At 44.1% G+C, this 17,612-nt stretch overlaps 1 long non-coding RNA gene across 1 annotated transcript; it reads left to right on the top strand.

Moving 5' to 3' along the window:
• The first annotated feature begins 11,169 nt into the window (after positions 1 to 11,169).
• Positions 11,170 to 17,323, top strand: LOC142563081 (uncharacterized). The gene is made up of 2 exons (XR_012824297.1): positions 11,170 to 11,545; positions 16,291 to 17,323. It is a non-coding gene; the product is annotated as an uncharacterized LOC142563081 (long non-coding RNA).
• Positions 17,324 to 17,612: the final 289 nt, after the last annotated feature.

The following is a 17,612-nucleotide window of genomic DNA, read 5'->3' on the forward strand; positions in this document are numbered from 1 at the left end:
CAATGCTTGGAAAACTGGCAGCTATTTATACGAGGTGACTATCGACTGCAAAGGTCCCAGAAAACTGGAAGAATGCAAGCATTATACTAATCCACAATAAGGGAGACGTTAATGATGATGAACAAGCAGACTGGTAATACTGTAATGACGTGTTCAAGTTTCTTTAAGCCACATGCTCACCATAGGTCTTAGAACATGCAAGTTGTCACAGAATATCGCATGAAATTAAAAAGTACTAACAAAAATTTTGGATCGTGTCTTTTTAGGTGTAATAACTAGCCGACAACTCAGCAATCAGCTGTTTTATAGACTTGTTCAACCCAGCTCGGCCAAATCTGTCAATTTCGGTTATGTGTACTTCTTACATAAAGGCATTCCTACTGTAGTCTGGAAACATTTCCTTTTCAGTGCTAGATCCAGGCAGGTATCCATACTGGCCTAATTGCAAGTTTTAGTGGGATATTTTTGACAATGCTCGGCACTCCCCAGTATGCAGGCATGGTTGATTGCTGCTTCTTTTATTTCCTGCAATTTAGAACATGGCAAGCGCATTACATTACATAAGTATTTTGACTTGTGCGCATGATATGTAGTGAGTGACATTTGTAAAAAAAAATTCTGCATATATGTAACATCAGTACCAGCTAAATCATGAGTGTTATCAGGCATACTCTTGTCGCATGCACCGCAAGAGCAAATTGTTATTTCCTTTCAAATTTGACTTTTCGGAACAAAATGTACAATTCAGTTATTCCACTTTAACAAGTGAGCACAGGTACATACCGATGTAGAACGGCTCCTGGGAGTTTGCACTGCCCAGCCAAAACTCGGTAAGCTGCCTTGTCACTCCAAGCAGCACATAGTGCATGTAGTCAACTGCCTGGCTCAACACTGGATTAAACAAATTGAGGTTTATCAGTGGCGATGGACCCTTGATGGCATTCACTGGCATATTCAGCTCAAGGGCAAGCTTCATGTCTCTCAGGACCCATTCTTCTGTTCTCAGTACAAAGTCCGTTTGGGCGTAACGAGGAGTACCTGCAATTATTATTACATTATTACAGTATTCAAATTGTTTCAATAGCTTCGGTTACGAATGCTTAATAAAAGTGCCTACGCGGTGCACTAACTATACAGGTGGTACAATAATCGATCATGCGCATTCCAATTTGCTGTCTCCACCAGACGCAGGCATCCTGTTACAAAATCTGACTGACCCCTACCCGATATTTTTTACGCTTTCAGAATGATGAAGGCTCTGTCAAAGCCACTTACACAAAGCTTACACTTAACAAAGAAGATTTCATTTATTCACTAAGCGAAGCTGATTGGTCTTCTATAGCAGACATGAAAGATCCACAAACGGCCTTCTCGTTCTTTATATCGGTACTAAAATCCTATTTTGACTGCCACACCCGCAAAGTGAAATGCAAAAAGAAGTTTGCGTCCCTACAGAATCCTTGGCTGTCAGATAAGCTTCTAGCCTTGATGCGGAAAAAAGACAATCTGTACAAGAAAACAAAATTACGGCCATTTAACAGCAATTTGGCTAAGAGGTACAAGAAATTTTCCATCCAACTTTCTTGCTAGCGAAATAAAAAAATCTAAAAAACTTTATTACGAGAAAAATTATTAGAATGCGGAAAAGACAGTAGTAAGAAATGGAAGATAGTAAATGATTTTTTAAATAGGCGAAACAATTGCGATAATTTCAAGAAAATTATTCATAACGACAGAGCTTACACATCCTCACAAGACATTGCTGATGCTTTTGCAAAATCTTTCTTTAGCAGCGATTCGCATACACCAACGCAATATAACAATATATTGCGACCCCTACCTCACTCATTCTTTCTTTTTCCAACCACACCACAGGAAATAGAAAACTCTATAAGAAATGTCAAAACAACAAGTGCAAGTCTTGATAATATGCATTCAAATCACATCAAGCTAATTGCCCACCTAATCTCAGATGCTCTCGCAAGTATTATTAACATATTATTTAAGGCTGGGAGCTTCCCACAAGAACTAAAACAAGGTTAAATTACTCCTGTATTTAAAAAGGGTGACCGTGCCTTGATAACTAATTATAGGCCCATTTGCATTCTACCCTTCTTTAGCGAAGTTATTGAACGGCTGGTAGAAAAGCGCCTAATTACATATCTAAATTTAGTATTCTTTCACCACTCCAATTTGGATTCCGCAAGGGCTATTCAACCAAACTTGCTGTTATCGCCCTTACTGAACAATTAAAGATGGCAATCTATAAAGGCATGTATGCTGGATCAGTGTTCGTATTAAGGCCTTTGACAAAATTAACCGCCACATTTTATACTTTAAACATGAATCTATCAGAATAACAGACCCTGCATTAACTTTGATACAAAGTTACTTAAACGATAGAACACAAAGAGTTAGAATTACTGGTCTTCTTTCTAAATCAATGACAACAAACATGGGTGTACCTCTGGGATTCATACTTGGCCCACTTGTTTTTAATATATGTTAACGACCTGCCTGGTTGCCTGCTTTCTTCTAACTGCATTCTTTATGCAGACGACACAACTATCTCTAAATCAGACATTTGTGTAGGGAACCTAGTTTCTAAACCTAATACTGACTTAAACAACGTGTTAAATTGGTGCAATATTAACCAGCTCAATATAAGCTCGTCTAAAACTAAATTTGTTTTATTCACCTCCCATCAACGCTCATCCGCATTCATTCCTTCGCTCTACCTTGGTAATCATCATATCCCGCGTAGTACTTCCTGTAACTACTTCGGTGTAGAACTTGATTCTAACCTTAAATTTCATCAACACATAGCCAACGTTAGGCGGAGTGCAACATATGGAATAAGGACACTTTTAAAAGCTCGGTGTGTGTTTACCCAGGATACAATACTCTCTTTATACTACTCATTTATCCATTCGCATGTAAAATATTGCATTGCATGCTGGGGCAATACGTATCGTACCCACTTACAATCATTACAAGTACTACAAAACCAGGCTGTTAGAATATTTACACTTAGTCCTAACCATTTGAATTCCAAATACTTATTACATAACTATAATATTCTTACTGTGGACGAGCTTATTAACTTTCGTCTTGGAACGTTTTTATATCGACAACTAGATAATGCTTACCGCAACAGTCTGATACCTCAGTTTTGTCTAATGAATTCTAATTTACACGATTTCCACTAAACAATAACTTTATTCTTCCCATGGTTCGCACAAATTATGGTAAGCAGAGTGTACACTTTTCGTCCGTTTCCTTCTGGAACACACTACCTCCTACTATCAAGTCATTTCCAATTTAAACGACAACTAAAAGACCACATTTTATTATCTGCAACCAGTTAGATAAGTATTTTTCCCCTCCAAATGTACGTTTGGTTACGCAACACAAATTAAAGTTAATTTGGTTAAGTCTCATTATCCATTTACTTTCATAATGGTGTTATAGTTCTGTGGTTAGTCGAATGTAATAATTATTACACTTTTTTACTAGCATGTCTGCAGGTGACTTGTTTATTACTGCCAAACCTAAAACAATACGAAGTTTGTTATCTTTTGAATATTTTACACTATTTCTTGCAACTGTTGTTTATATTTTTACTTATACACTGTACAGGAGGTCCCATTACAGTCTTCGACCTCGGGACCTCCTCCTGTATATTATTACCTTGTACTATATCCCTGTCTATTAATAATAACACCTAAAATGATGGAAATGCCCATAATTTTTTTACGTACGCCCAAAAATACGAACATTAATAGGAAATCTCATAAAGTGTTTATTACAAGTGTGCTCACAGTGACACATTGGTGCTTTGTAGGGTGCAAAGCAGTAGGTTGCCTGACGTTTACATTAATGCAACGCGGCAACTTATGCATCTCATGGCACTTCACAAGTTAAACAATGACAGGCAGTGACATGAAAGTCATGTTGTCAACTGCGAGCAATTGAGTACTTTCAACAAATATGTGCACAGAAATATGAAGCATATGTTCTTTTTATTCTAGCAAGAATCTGCATCAATGTAGAATGCTTGCAGAAAAGTGCCAGCCAATTTGTTCATCGTGCACTTGTCTCCATCGTGCCTTTCCGTCCTTTGTATGCTGTCGCGCCGGGCATATCATAGATTAACAACTAGCCCACTCTCACACATTGCTTCAATAGATTTCTTGTTCATCGCGTTGCACTGCACCAAGGACAGCCTGAATAAAAAGATTTTAGCACGCTCTAAGTCGCCAGAAAAATGCCTGAGTGCAAACATGCCACTGACCTATATACAGCCCACTTGACTTTAGTGAATCAGTGCGCTTGGGAAAAGACACAAGTTCACATAAACATGAATTATGAAGACATACACATGCACTGATGTGTGTCCAAGTCTCCAGGAGCAGTCCTTCTTTTCCAAGTGCATTGCTTCACCAAAATCATGGGTATTCAACTAGCCTATCATTACCTATAAAGTAAGCCAAATAGATACGTTTAATCAATACACTAGATGCTACTGCCTCTGTACTGTGCTACCTTCTGTCACAAGCTATTGCCCATAGTGTAAATATACAATACAGCACTGTATCCCCCCACTATAATGTAGTTGCATAGCAGCTGCACTTCCAAATAGGTGAACGCTGGAGCAGAGAGAAATTGCACACAACTGCTCTATGGATACTGAAAACACAACATAATGCAGAGCATGTACCGCACTGTCAAAAAATGGACAGAACTTACGTATTCCATAAACTAGTTAAGATAACCCAATGCAAGAAAGTCGCAAGTGTGCTTAGAAGGCATCAGCACACAAAGTAAAACATTATATAAACCAACGTAAAAACAACTTTGATCTGCAATGTTGGAGTCTAAGACTAGTCATCGTGGGAAGACATATTCCAACACATCCTTATGACAAAATGGCATGTATGACAAATGACAAATCGCTCTGCTAGCGGGCACGTCTGAATCAGAGAGAGCTAATAATTCATGAGCAAGGTGAAAAACGCCATACCTTCAATGTGTTCTGCACAGGTCAGGCACCAGCAGCAGCCGAACCTTCCATTGAAATGTGTCGGGTTCGTCACTGCTGCACGGGCTGGTGCATCAGCTGAACATCAGATGTAATAAACTTTTGATCAAACCGTTTCTGTTCCATACTGCCACACAACAGTTCCAACAGCCTGCAATGCCTCCACAAATTTTTCCATAAACACCATCATGTCTGGATGTTTGTGGCCAAACCACAATCCAGCCAGAACTGGGCTTTGGCGGCGCACACCTGGTAGAAGTTCACTTATAGTGAACTGGTGGGCCACAGAGACGCTTACGACGATTTATAAACAGGGCTTCCGTCAGTGTTGAACGTGAGCGTCAAGCCCATGTGGGACATCTTGCCACTCTGCCTAAGACTTTTGTAAAAGGCACCACTGGTGATGTCACTCACTGATTCGCATTGTAGTCCTTGCCCTATTTTTTCCATTTGGGCGAACAGAACGTACTTAAAACCTTGCAATCGTCTGACCAATTTGCCGCTTGATGTTCAAGATGCTGAAAAAGCAACCTGCGTTATTCAAAAGCGAGACTTTCATATCTGATTGGCATGCTTCATAGCGTATTGCCTCTGAACTTAGCTCCTCTAGTTGACTTCCGCAAATGCTGCAAAAGTAATGGCGATTCACGGCCGTATACATCGTTGGATACCGTAATTCCTGAGTAGATACTTGCTTCGAGGCAGCACGTCACCTTGAAATCCAAACAATGCTTCGATGACACGCAACAACCCGTCCACGGTGTCCCAAGGCAGCCCATGCACAACAACAAAAGCTAGAATTATTACGACTGCAGCAGCTTTTGCTGTCGATTCAGGAAGGGTGCCCGTGCCATACTCGCGCAGAGCCGTTGCGAGCGCTTGGGCAACGTCTATCGCCGGTACTGGGTCGGATTGCACACTTTCGTTGCCTTCGTCTGAGGCCGGGCATGCATTGTCAGTCTGATGGCCAGCTGACGAGGCGCCGATTTCATCGTCTGAGAGTAGCGGACAGTCGTCAAACGAGCACGACAGATCAGGCTCGGCAATGTTCGAAGCATGCCCTTGCACAACCGGCTGTGACATGTGACGCAACCTGTAGCGGCGTGTCGATGAGGGAGCGTGAGAGGGTTGGCCACCGTGGAGGTACATTTTCCACTTCCAAGCGGGACGCTCCTTTGATACGCAGGAAGAGGCCACGGTACGGAGTAAAAAAAACTATGCAAATGAAAGCGTAGAAAACTGCAGAACTAAAGAACAAGATACGCGCGCACTCACCCCATGGATTCACTGTTCGGAATGTAGTCACGTGGCCCCGAGAACATCGTCGCACATAATTGGTACGTTCGATTCGCCTGCACCACTTCGACCAGTTCGCGAGGTGCGGCGCCCTGCCATTCTTTCCGGCCATTCGTTTCAGCGGTGCAGCAATGACTCCAGCAGATCCCTGACGTTCGTTTCAAAACGTGGAGGAAAGGTGCAGGGCTGGTTCATGATTTTCCTGCACCCGCTCCACTGTCGGTGCCGATTTGAGCAGGCATACAGGTGCGAAGCAGCGGCGCAGCAGACGGGCGCGAGCACCGTTAATACCCTGCTTACGCATGTCTGATGAGTGTAGGCAACTGTGGTGTGCATTTACGCCCCAGAAAGCGATCATACCTGGATTTAAGGACCTCTCAAACTTACGCACTCCGTGCACATGCGTCAGAAATAGCGTAAGGCTTACACCGCGTCTGCAGCTTTGCATTCGTTCCCTGCGTTTCGCTGGGCCTGCACCTCCAGAATCGAGCTGCACAGTTTCTGAACTTCTCGTGAACCGCTGTGAACTGGTTCACAGTGGTGCAGGCAAATGGAACAGACCCTATAATATATATATATATATATATATATATATATATATAATTTCAAGGAGAAGTTCTGTAGATGCGGTGCATAGGTAGTGGAATAAACGAAGGAGCACACTTACGAAAATTACATTTTTAATGTTGTAACGTTTCGGCCGTGGCACGGACATCGTCAGAATACACGAGTATTCTGATGAAGAATATATATATAGACACGTGTACTTCTCTGTAACGGGCAACCACGTTTCGCCGCCTAACAAATGTAATCGCACAGCGTGGGACGCGCCTGCATGTATCCGAAGTTTCTGGAAAGTTATCGATGCTTCTATCCGCTGTCTGTTCTCGCCGAACCTTATGTTATCTGATTTCATCACCTGACGCGAATGGTGTAGAACTTTGTGGAAGGCACGCGGGTCCGAACGATTAGTCTGGAAAATTCGACGACTGCCCCTTGACCCGCTGATCAGATTTTCGACGATCGCCGACCGTGTTCGCCGCTATCGTTGCGCTATAAGTGTAGCCTCTTTCGTGGCCACAGTTTCGCCCAATAAAAGTTAGTTTTGTGTTTAACAGTATTACTACTGTGTTCTTTGACGTCACGACCACGTGACAATATATATATATATATATATATATATATATATATATATATATATATATATATATATATATATATTTTTTTTTTTTTTCAAGGAAAAGTTATGTAGGTCCGGTGCATAGGTAGTTGAATAAACGAAGGAGCACACTTACGAGAATTGCATTTTTAATGTTGTCACGTTTGGCCGTGCCACGGCCGAAACGTTACAACATGAAATATGCAATTGCAATATATATATATATATATATATATTGGCAATATATATATTGCATATTGCAATATGCAATATATATATATATATATATATATATATATATATATATATATATATATATATATATATATATATATATATATATATATATATATATATATATATATATATATATATATATATATTTATACATACCCGCCGTGGTTGCTCAGTGGCTATGGTGTTGGGCTGCTGAGCACGAGGTCGCGGGATCAAATCCCGGCCACCGCGGCCACATTTCGATGGGGGCGAAATGCGAAAACACCCGTGTGCTTAAATTTAGGTGCACGTTAAAGAATCCCGGGTGGTCGAAATTTCCGGAGTCCTCCACTACGGCGTGCCTCATAATCAGAAAGTGGTTTTGGCATGTAAAACCCCATAATTTAATTTATATATACATATATATATATATATATATATATATATATATATATATATATATATATATATATATATATATATATATATATATATATATATATATATATATATATATGATCATCAGCAGCCCGGTTACGCCCACCGCAGGGCAAAGGCCTCTCCCATACTTCTCCAACTACCCCGGTCATGTTGTCCCTGGAAACTTCTTAACGTCATCCGCCCTCCTAAGTTTCTGCCGCCCCCTGCTACGCTTCCCTTCCCTTGGAATCCAGTCCGTAACCCTTAATGACCATCGGTTATCTTCCCTCCTCATTACATGTCGGGCCTATGCCCCCCCCCCCCCATTTCTTTTTCTTGATTTTAACTAAGATGTCATTAACCCTCGTTTGTTCCCTCACCCAATCTGCTCTTTTCTTATACCTTAAGATTACACCCATCATTCTTCTTTCCATAGCTCGTTGCGTTCTCCTCAATTTAAGAGAACCCTTTTCGTAAGCCTCCAGGTTTCTGCCCCATGCCTGAGTACTGGTAGGACACATCTGTTATATACTTTTCTCTTGAGGGATAGTGGCAACCTGCTGTTCATGATTTAAGAGTGCCTCCCAAACGCACCCCAGACCATTCTTATTCTTCTGATTATTTTAGACTCGTGATCCGGAACCGTGGTCACTACCTGCCCTAATTAGATGTATTCCCTTACCACTTGCAGTGCCTCGCTACCTATCGTAAACTGTTGTTCTCTTCCGAGAGTGTTAAACATTCCTTTAGTTTTCTGCTGATAAATTTTTAGAACCACCCTTCTGCTTTGCCTCTCCAGGTCAGTGAGCATGCATTGCAATATGTCCCCTGAGTTACTAAGCAAGGCTATATGCGAATCGCAAGTTACTAAAGTATTCTCCATTAACTTTTAACCCCAATTCTTCCCATTCCAGATCCCTAAATACCTCCTGTAAACACGCTGTGAACAGCATTGGAGAGATGGTATCTCCCTGCCTGACGCGTTTCTTTATTGGGATATTGTTGCTTTCTTTGTGGAGGACTACGGTGGCTGTGGAGCCGCTGTAGATACTTTCAGTATTTTTACATATGGCTCGTCTACACCATGTTTCCGTAATGCCTCCATCACTGCTGAGGTTTCGACTGAATCAAGCGCTTTTTCGTAATCAATGAAAGCTATATATAAGGGTTGGTTATATTCCGCACATTTCTCTATCACCTGATTTATAGTGTGAATATGGTCTATTGTTGAGTAGCCTTTACGGAATCCTGCCTGGTCCTTTGGTTGACAGAAGTCTAACGTGTTCCTAATTCTATTTGCCATTACCTTAGTAAATACTTTGTAGGCAACGGACAGTAAGCTGATCGGTCTATAACTTTCAAGTCTTTGGCGTCCCCTTTCTTATGGATTAGGATTATGTTAGCGTTCTTCCAAGATTCCGGTACGCTCGAGGTCATGAGGCATTGTGTATATAGGGTGGCCAGTCTTTCTAGAACAATTTGCCCACCATCTTTCAACAAATCTGCTGTTACTTGATCCTCCCCAGCTGCCTTCCCCCTTTGCATAGCTCCCAAGGCATTCTTTACTTCTTCCGGGGTTACTTGTGGGATTTCAAATTCCGCTAGACTATTCTCTCTCACATTAACGTCGTGATAGCTACTGGTGTTGTATAAATCTCTATAGAACTCGACAGCCACTTGAACTATCTCATCCATATTAGTAATCATATTGCCGGCTTTTTCTCTTAACGCATACATCTGATTCTTGACTATTCCTAGTTCCTTCTTCACTGCTTTTAGGCTTCTTCCGTTCCTGAGAGCATGTTCAATTCTATCCATATATTACTTCCTTATGTCAGCTGTCTTACGCTTGTTGATTAACTTAAAGAGTTCTGCCAGTTCTATTCTAGCTGTAAGGTTAGAGGCTTTCATACATTGGCGTTTCTTGATGAGATCTTTCGTCTCCTGCGATAGCTTACTGGTGTCCTGTCTAACGGAGTTACCAACGACTTCTATTGCACACTCCTTAATGATGTCCATAAGATTGTAGTTCATTGCTTTAACACTAAGGTCCCCTTCCTGATTTAAAGCCGAATACCTGTTCTGTAGCTTGATCTGGAATTCCTCTAGTTTCCCTCTTACCGCTGACTAATTGATCGGCTTCTTGTGTACCAGTTTCTTCCGTTCCCTCCTCAAGTCTAAGCTAATTCGAGTTCTTACCATCCTATGGTCACTGCAGCGCACCTTGGCGAGCACGTCCACATCTTGTATGATGCCAGGATTAGCGCAGAGTATGAAGTCTATTTCATTTCTAGTCTCGCCATTCGGGCTCCTCCACTTCCACTTTCGGTTATCCCGCTCGCGGAAGAAGTTATTTATTGTCCGCAAATTATTCCATTCTGCAAACTCTACTATAACTCTTCCCTGCTAATCTTAGAACCTATGCCATTTTCCCCCCTTGACTTGTCTCCAGCCTTCTTCTTACCTACCCTGGCATTGAAGTCGCCCATCAGTATAGCGTATTTTGTTTTGACTTTACCGAGCGCCGATTCCTCGTTTTCATAGAAGCTTTCGGCGAAGCTCCGTATGTGGGCCCCTTAATGGCAAACTGCTTCTCCGCCGTGGGTCGGTCCCGGTATTGCACTATCTTCGGTATCGGCCGACGTAAGAAAAATTGTTGATCTACGCGTGGACGCGTTCCGCCGAGATCCTAGCCATATACAGCTTCTCTGTAAAATATTCAGGCGCTCCTTAGAATCTTTTTTCTTGTCGTCAATGGGTTCTGCACTTTGCAGTTAGTCGCTCTTCCATCGTAGGCTGCTTATTCACGCCTCAGGAGATTGTTTTTGCACGGGGTTTCGTTTCAACAATAGCGACCTTTGTACGTCAGCCATCCGACACAGGTGATAAAATGGTCTGTAACAATATTCACTGAGCAGGGCGACTAGATAATTTTCAGACCGCTCCATGCCGACCTGGGAGCGATGCCGTTAAGAGTCAGGAAAAGGGCGTACGTTTATCAGAGCGATAGTAGCCTTGGCAACGGCTGAGACGACAGAGCGCTGGCAGCGTTCGACGTTTCCGTTTCTCTATGGTTTCCGCAGAACTGCTGGCACGGTGTTTCGTAGTTGACGCATTCGCCGTTCGCCATGGCTCCTCAAGGCAAGAGGCACACGCTGTGTGGTTTTACCGAGGAACTGGACTGGAGACCGTTGCACTTCGTCGAGCATATTCCTTCGCACAGAATATGCAACGCGTGCGGTGTGCTGCCCAGATTGACCGTTTTTCTGCCCTGTCAACACGCGCTGTGCGAAAGCTGCCACGAGCAGTGCGTACTCGACGACGGACACGCCTGTCCACTCGACGGTGACCAGTTTCTCGAAGACGACGCTGACTGGAGAGAGTTTCCTTTGCAGAACCTGCTCCGGCGTAAGGTAAGTGAACGCGAAGGAAAGAATGCGTCCGTTGTTGCTAGCAGGTCAATTTCGCAAAGTTCTTTGAATAGATTCATAAAGGAAAATGGAGCTGCTTTTTCAGAAATACGGGTGATTTTCTGTTAAAGTGTTCCTAGATAAGAAGCAATATGGAAATATTAAATAGGAGTTAAAAGCAAGTAGCTGGACGCCATATAGAGTACAGTCAACAGCAAAAGTTTGCGGGATGTGCGAGCGCGTGGCAAAGCGACCCTCCTCCCCTTCTAGCGGTGACCCCTGGTGTCGAGACCGACGCCTACACGCATGCGCGTCCCTCCCAGACTGCAAGCGTGCACATTTCCGCGCTTCCTCCTTGCGCGCCGGCGATATACGAATGTAGCCGCGAGGTAGCCCTCTTGCGATATGCGCTGTGGCGGCTTCGACGGGCGAAACTGTGTGAAACGTGTTTAGAAGCATGAACTTGCGGCCGCATTCTTGTCGAGTCACGTGCGCTGACGCATAGGGCCGGCCCGGTGGCGAACGCAACAAGTCAGTTTTCTTTTTCTGGGCTGCACCTTCTCGTGGCCAATTTTCGTTGTTTATTTCTTTTTATACGAACGGTGCGTTCTACCGCAGAAGAGCGTGGCAGAAGACCCGCTATATAGGAGACCGGCAAGACAAAAATGGACAATTGATTTCAGTTGTATACTAAACGAAGTTCTGCCTGTCGAAGCCGCCACGGCGCATATCGCAAGTGGGCTACCTCGCGGCTACATTCGGTTATCGCCGGCGCGCAAAGAGAAAGCGCGGAAACATGCGCGCTTGCAGTATCGGAGGGACGCGCATGCGTGCAGGCGTCGTTCTCGACACCAGGGGTTCACCGCTAGAAGGGGAGGAGGGTCGCTTTGCCACGCGCTCGCACATCCCGCAAACTTTTCCTGTTGACTGTACGTATTGGACGTTACCGTGAACTCGCCATGATCCTAATTTTCACTTACTACTGACTGAAAGCTACTTCAGAATGTTCATAATGAGAAATGCTAAGCTTAAAACGAGCGAGTATAGGGCAACGCTATTCATTTATAAATTCTCCTTCTATGCGGGTATGCTTACTCGCGTTCCTTAATGAGTCATGGGGTGGTGTATTTGCGTTTTCTTCGTGTACTTTACCGCAGGCATGATGCGTTCTTCTTGTGTTCTTTTCTCGTCGGTCTCGTTCTCCGACCTTTATTCTGCAACTGGTTTCTCGCGGCGTCGCATGCTAGCTTGCATTCCTTTATCATGAAAAGACTTACTGAAATACTAAATTTAACAGCTATATTTACTGATATTCTATCATTGACCGTATACGAGTAGTATTCTGCAATTCAAGCACGTGGCGGCAGGCCCATCTCGCTCTGCGCTCGACTCGCAATGCTTTTCAAATAAGTGCCGTGCAGACTGAGTCTTCCATCTGTAGTTCATCGTGAACAGATGATGTGATCACGCAGTCAGCTGTTACATGCATGTGGGTCTACAAGTTGCATTCTGAGCAAGAATGTTTTTACCCCGCGCGTCCATTAGCGGCATGGCAATTCACCGCACTATGTGTGCGGGCCGGTGGTGGACCTGATTCGCGAGCGAGGAATTCTCCGCGGTAGACCCAGCTTGGGTGCCGGACCCATTTTTCTGGCTTGCAGTAGCCGCACAGCGACGAAGCCAATCAGCGGCGGAGGCGCCGTCACAATGGCTACGCTCTTGCGTCGCCGGCAGCCGCACCACCAGGCATCACCCGTTGTGGTTGCTTCAGTGGCTTTGGCGTGGCGCTGCTAAACCCGAGGTCGTAGGGTCAAATGGCAGCAGCGACGGCCGCGTGTCGATTTGGGCGAGCTGCAGACTAGCTCGTCTACCGCGCGTTGGGTGCAGGTTAAAGAAGTCCCGTTATCGGAAATTAATCCACATCCACGCACTAAAACGGGGCTCATAATCAGATCGTGCGTCAATAAAACTTCTTGGGCAGGTTCGTTCATATCTAAGAAAAGACGCTCTGCAAAGGAAAGAACGGCGACAGGATATCGTCATGGAAGAGTGCAGACTATGAAGTAAATTTTATTTCAATCTGAGGCGTAGGTATACCGAGTTTACCATGCATACGCAATGAATCAACAAGCAAATATACCCGCTGTGCTAGCTTAGTGGCTATGGTGTTGGGCTGCTAAGCACGAGGTCGCGGAATCGAATCAGGGCCACGGCGGCCGCATTTCCATCGGAGCGAAATGCGATAACACCCGTGTATTCAGATTTAGGTGCCCGTTAAAAAGCCCAGGTGGTCAAAATTTCGGGAGGCCCCGGCTACGTCATGCCTTATGATCAGATCGTGGTTTTGGCAGGAATAACCACATAGTTTACCCTAAATTTGAAAAATTAAACCCATTGAAACCATCTGAACCCATAATTTCTTCGTTGTTTCTTTGCGCATGGGTTGTAAACTACTTATGTTTACCCTTATGACCAATATAAAAGTAAGTCGAATGTTTGCGCTTGACCGCATCGATAGCCTATCGTCGTCTGTTTTTAATTTCAGAACACATATTCTAAATTGATTAAGGGGGTTATAGAGACGACTTGCTATAAGGCAGCACTGAAGCACCCTTGCGAACACGAGAGGCAGCAAACTTGTTCAAATGAGACAGCACGATTAGAGAAAGCAGGTTTTCCCAGTTGTCCTATCACTTCAAAATCTGAGACCAACTTGTAAAGGAACAAACGGCAGTTTCAAACCATCAGGCAACGAAAAAAGTCAGGAGACCAGTGCACGTGGTACACTATGTGCATAGGTTATCGCACAACTTCAAGAAAGCATCCAACCGACATATTGTGAATTTACTGTTCAGTGCCACTTGCAAGCGATGTACTGTGTGCCCTCGAATGAGAGCATAGCAGGCCTCAGTCCACGGACGACAAGCACAACGTGGTTTGCCAAATAGCGCTAAAGTAATACCACAAAGCTGCCTTGAAAAAGATGAGTCCACTTGTCGAAACGTTGGCTTCCTCTTTTACCTTGTTCTCGTTTTGGTGATCGTCTTGGATTTTCATCTCCCGCCTTCCCCTTGTCTTCCCAAGGTGTGGTGAGCAAAACGTGAACAAGGTGAATGCAGCAGCCAGCGTTTCGACAAGTGGACTTGTCTTCTTCAAGGCGACATATGCTTTCCTCGCCACAGTATATATAGGTGGGGTTCTTCTAAAGGGGAGAGGGGGTGAGGCGGGAGGACGCGGAAACGAGGGAAAATGTGTTAGCGTGTCGAATTGAGAGTAAAGAAACGCTGAGTACAAGGTCAAAGCCAGGCCCCCCACCCCAGTCTGTGAACACACGCGCGTTAGCCGGCGTGTCAAGGGCGTCTGACACTCCGGCTGACACAAAAAAAGGGGGAAAGGGAAGGGTAGAAGAAAAAAAAGGAAGGGGGGGATACGGCAAGAAATTAAACTAAGTGTTGTTGCCTATAGCTTGAAGTTTAGCATAGCTCATCGTCTTGAATTTCCATCTCCCGCATTCCCCGTCTTTTCTCAAGGTGTGGTGAAGTATATCTAGTGCAAACCGGACAGCGATGTAATGATCGAGCGCGTCAGTACGGTAGTAAAGTCAAGAATGGGCATGGAAGGCATTTAGCGGGCCATTGGAATAAGTCCATATGCGCGCCTATGATTTAGATGACTAAGTCTCTTGGGAAATGAAAAAGTAAGAAGTAGAGATAAATAATACAGGCAGTTGTATTACAAAGCTTGGACATAGCGGTGTAATGGTGCCTTCTCTGACGTTTTCAAAAAAAAAAATAAATAACCTTTTTACACGATGGGCACTCATTGTGTCATGCTGATGTGTGCATTCGCATGCCTATTATGCGATGTATATATAAAAAGGCTGGCGTTCTTCAAATAAAACTTCAGTTGGCAGTCAGCATTTGTTCTGTGGTAAGTGTGTCTCTGTGTGTCCCTGTATCAGTCGCCCTATTTGCGCATGTTTCTCAGAAATAAATTTATTCTGTGTACCCTGGAAGCTTCGTACTCTCGCTATCCCTCTACGGGAATGTTTACCGCGAAAATACGTAGCCTCAAACAGCTTCTGGCGCCAGCGAAGTTCGAGGCACGCATAAGTAAACGCACCGAGAGGCTCCTCGTCATGTGGCTCAGACGCCTGAGGACCGCGCCACCCTACAGGGAGAAAAACTGTTTTCAGAACGTAAAGTATCCCACTTAAACGCAGCAGATGAAGTTACCTCAACATATTCAGGCATTTCACCTGCGACAACCGCTCTCATTCCCGATGCACATGCCATCGGTTTGCACACAGGGTACAACTGCTGTCACCGTTTCGCTATAGAAAATTAACGATTCGTGAAAATCCTGCTAGCCAAGCCGCAATGCCTTGCGTAATGTCGCGTTCGAGTGAAGTTGGCTGCGGGATGCCTTCCTTCTTTCCTAACTGTTTCTGTTGGCATTATGGTGAATATCTGAAGAGACATTCACCATAACTGCTGCGAAGGGAAGTGAATGAATTCTTTCGAAAAGTGATGCTGTCACACGGGCGTGTAGCATCACTTCACGGAACAATTCGTTCGCTTCTGTTCACAGCAACAGTACGATGATACACATCTTGACATCTCATGACGCTGTCACCTTAGCCGAGCCTAGAAGTATTCGAAGTTCGAAGGCAACAAATGACATGGTAGATGCTATTATGGAAGTTATGAAGATGCAAATAGCTGAAGATCTCTTTTTTTCTATTTCAGGTGAAATGCTGGAATGAGGAGCATGGCTGTGACATGGTTTTCGCTGCGTCTGAGCTGAATAAGCATTTTTGCAATGACTGTGACTACCACGTTATGCCGTGCCTTAAATGTTCAAAGCTAATTCTCCGTAGTAATGTGTCGGCGCACTTACAAAGCAAATGTCGAGACTATGCGGTGTGTCTGGCTTCCGAGGCTCTAGAAAAGTCCGGCAGTGACGAAAAATCAATCTTCACGGCTCTGAATGCAAGCTTAGACAAGCGAGTGGTCGAAATAAAAGACAAGCTAGGCCATATTATTAGTGATATTGCCCAGAATGACCGCCTAAATGAAATTTCACACTGCATAAACGAAGTCAAAGAAATACTGCTACAACAGTCAAACGGAAGTAGTACATTGGATCACCGTGCTTCACAATCTGCAGTTACTGAGAAAGTAGAGCGATGGAAATGAGTAGAGAAAAAGAACTGGCCTTTACCACAATCAGCATTAAGCGATATGCGTTTCTTGCTAAGGGATTCAAAGCAATGAAAGAGAGCGCCCACTTAGAAGGATTTCATATTTATTTGAGTGCAAAAATGTACATCTCTGGCTATCACTTATCGCCAGGAGTGCGCTTTACAAAAGATGGAGATGATGTGTCACTGCATGCTAGTATTCAGCTGCACAAGGGTGTGATCGACGAATTTCTTCAGTGGCCTTTCAGTAACAGCATTAGGATGACCGTCACACATCCATCCCAAAGCAAACAGTGCCAGATGGTGTGGCATAATGCCAGTGAACTTGAGTTCTTTCGAAGACCCGAAGATTCAAGCAACGAAAGCGTTTATAGCGCATACGGTTTATTTAGCCTAAATGACCTTGAACGTGAAGGGTACGTCGAGGACGACAATCTTCATATACTGTGGGAGCTTTTCTGAGTAAAAGAGGGGGGAATTCGGTGTGTTCTATTAAATACATATGCGGTTATACTTTCTGCAAACAACATCGCCCTTCAGATACCGTTGTAGAAAGCAAAATAAAGCTTCTTGCTGAACTTTGTACAAATATATTTCAGTAGGTACTTATCTACACGACATCGCTTTAGCGTGTGTTTACAAAACAGCCTCCGAATCTCTTAAACGTTGCTGAGTTGCTGCCGGCGCGGAGTGCTCCGGCAGCAACTGCTCATTTCGCGACCGTGCGTAAGTGGAACTGATGATCGCGCACTTTCGCGCGCCATATGTAGAGGTAAGTGGGGAGGCAGCGCGGGAGGCAGGGGCGTGGGGGGCGGCGTCGACGTCGCCAACAAGTGCGCACCTTGCATGGCCGGGCGAGGTAGCCAC

The sequence above is a fragment of the Dermacentor variabilis genome, chromosome 11, assembly GCF_050947875.1.
Source record: "Dermacentor variabilis isolate Ectoservices chromosome 11, ASM5094787v1, whole genome shotgun sequence".
Lineage (NCBI taxonomy): Eukaryota > Metazoa > Arthropoda > Arachnida > Ixodida > Ixodidae > Dermacentor > Dermacentor variabilis.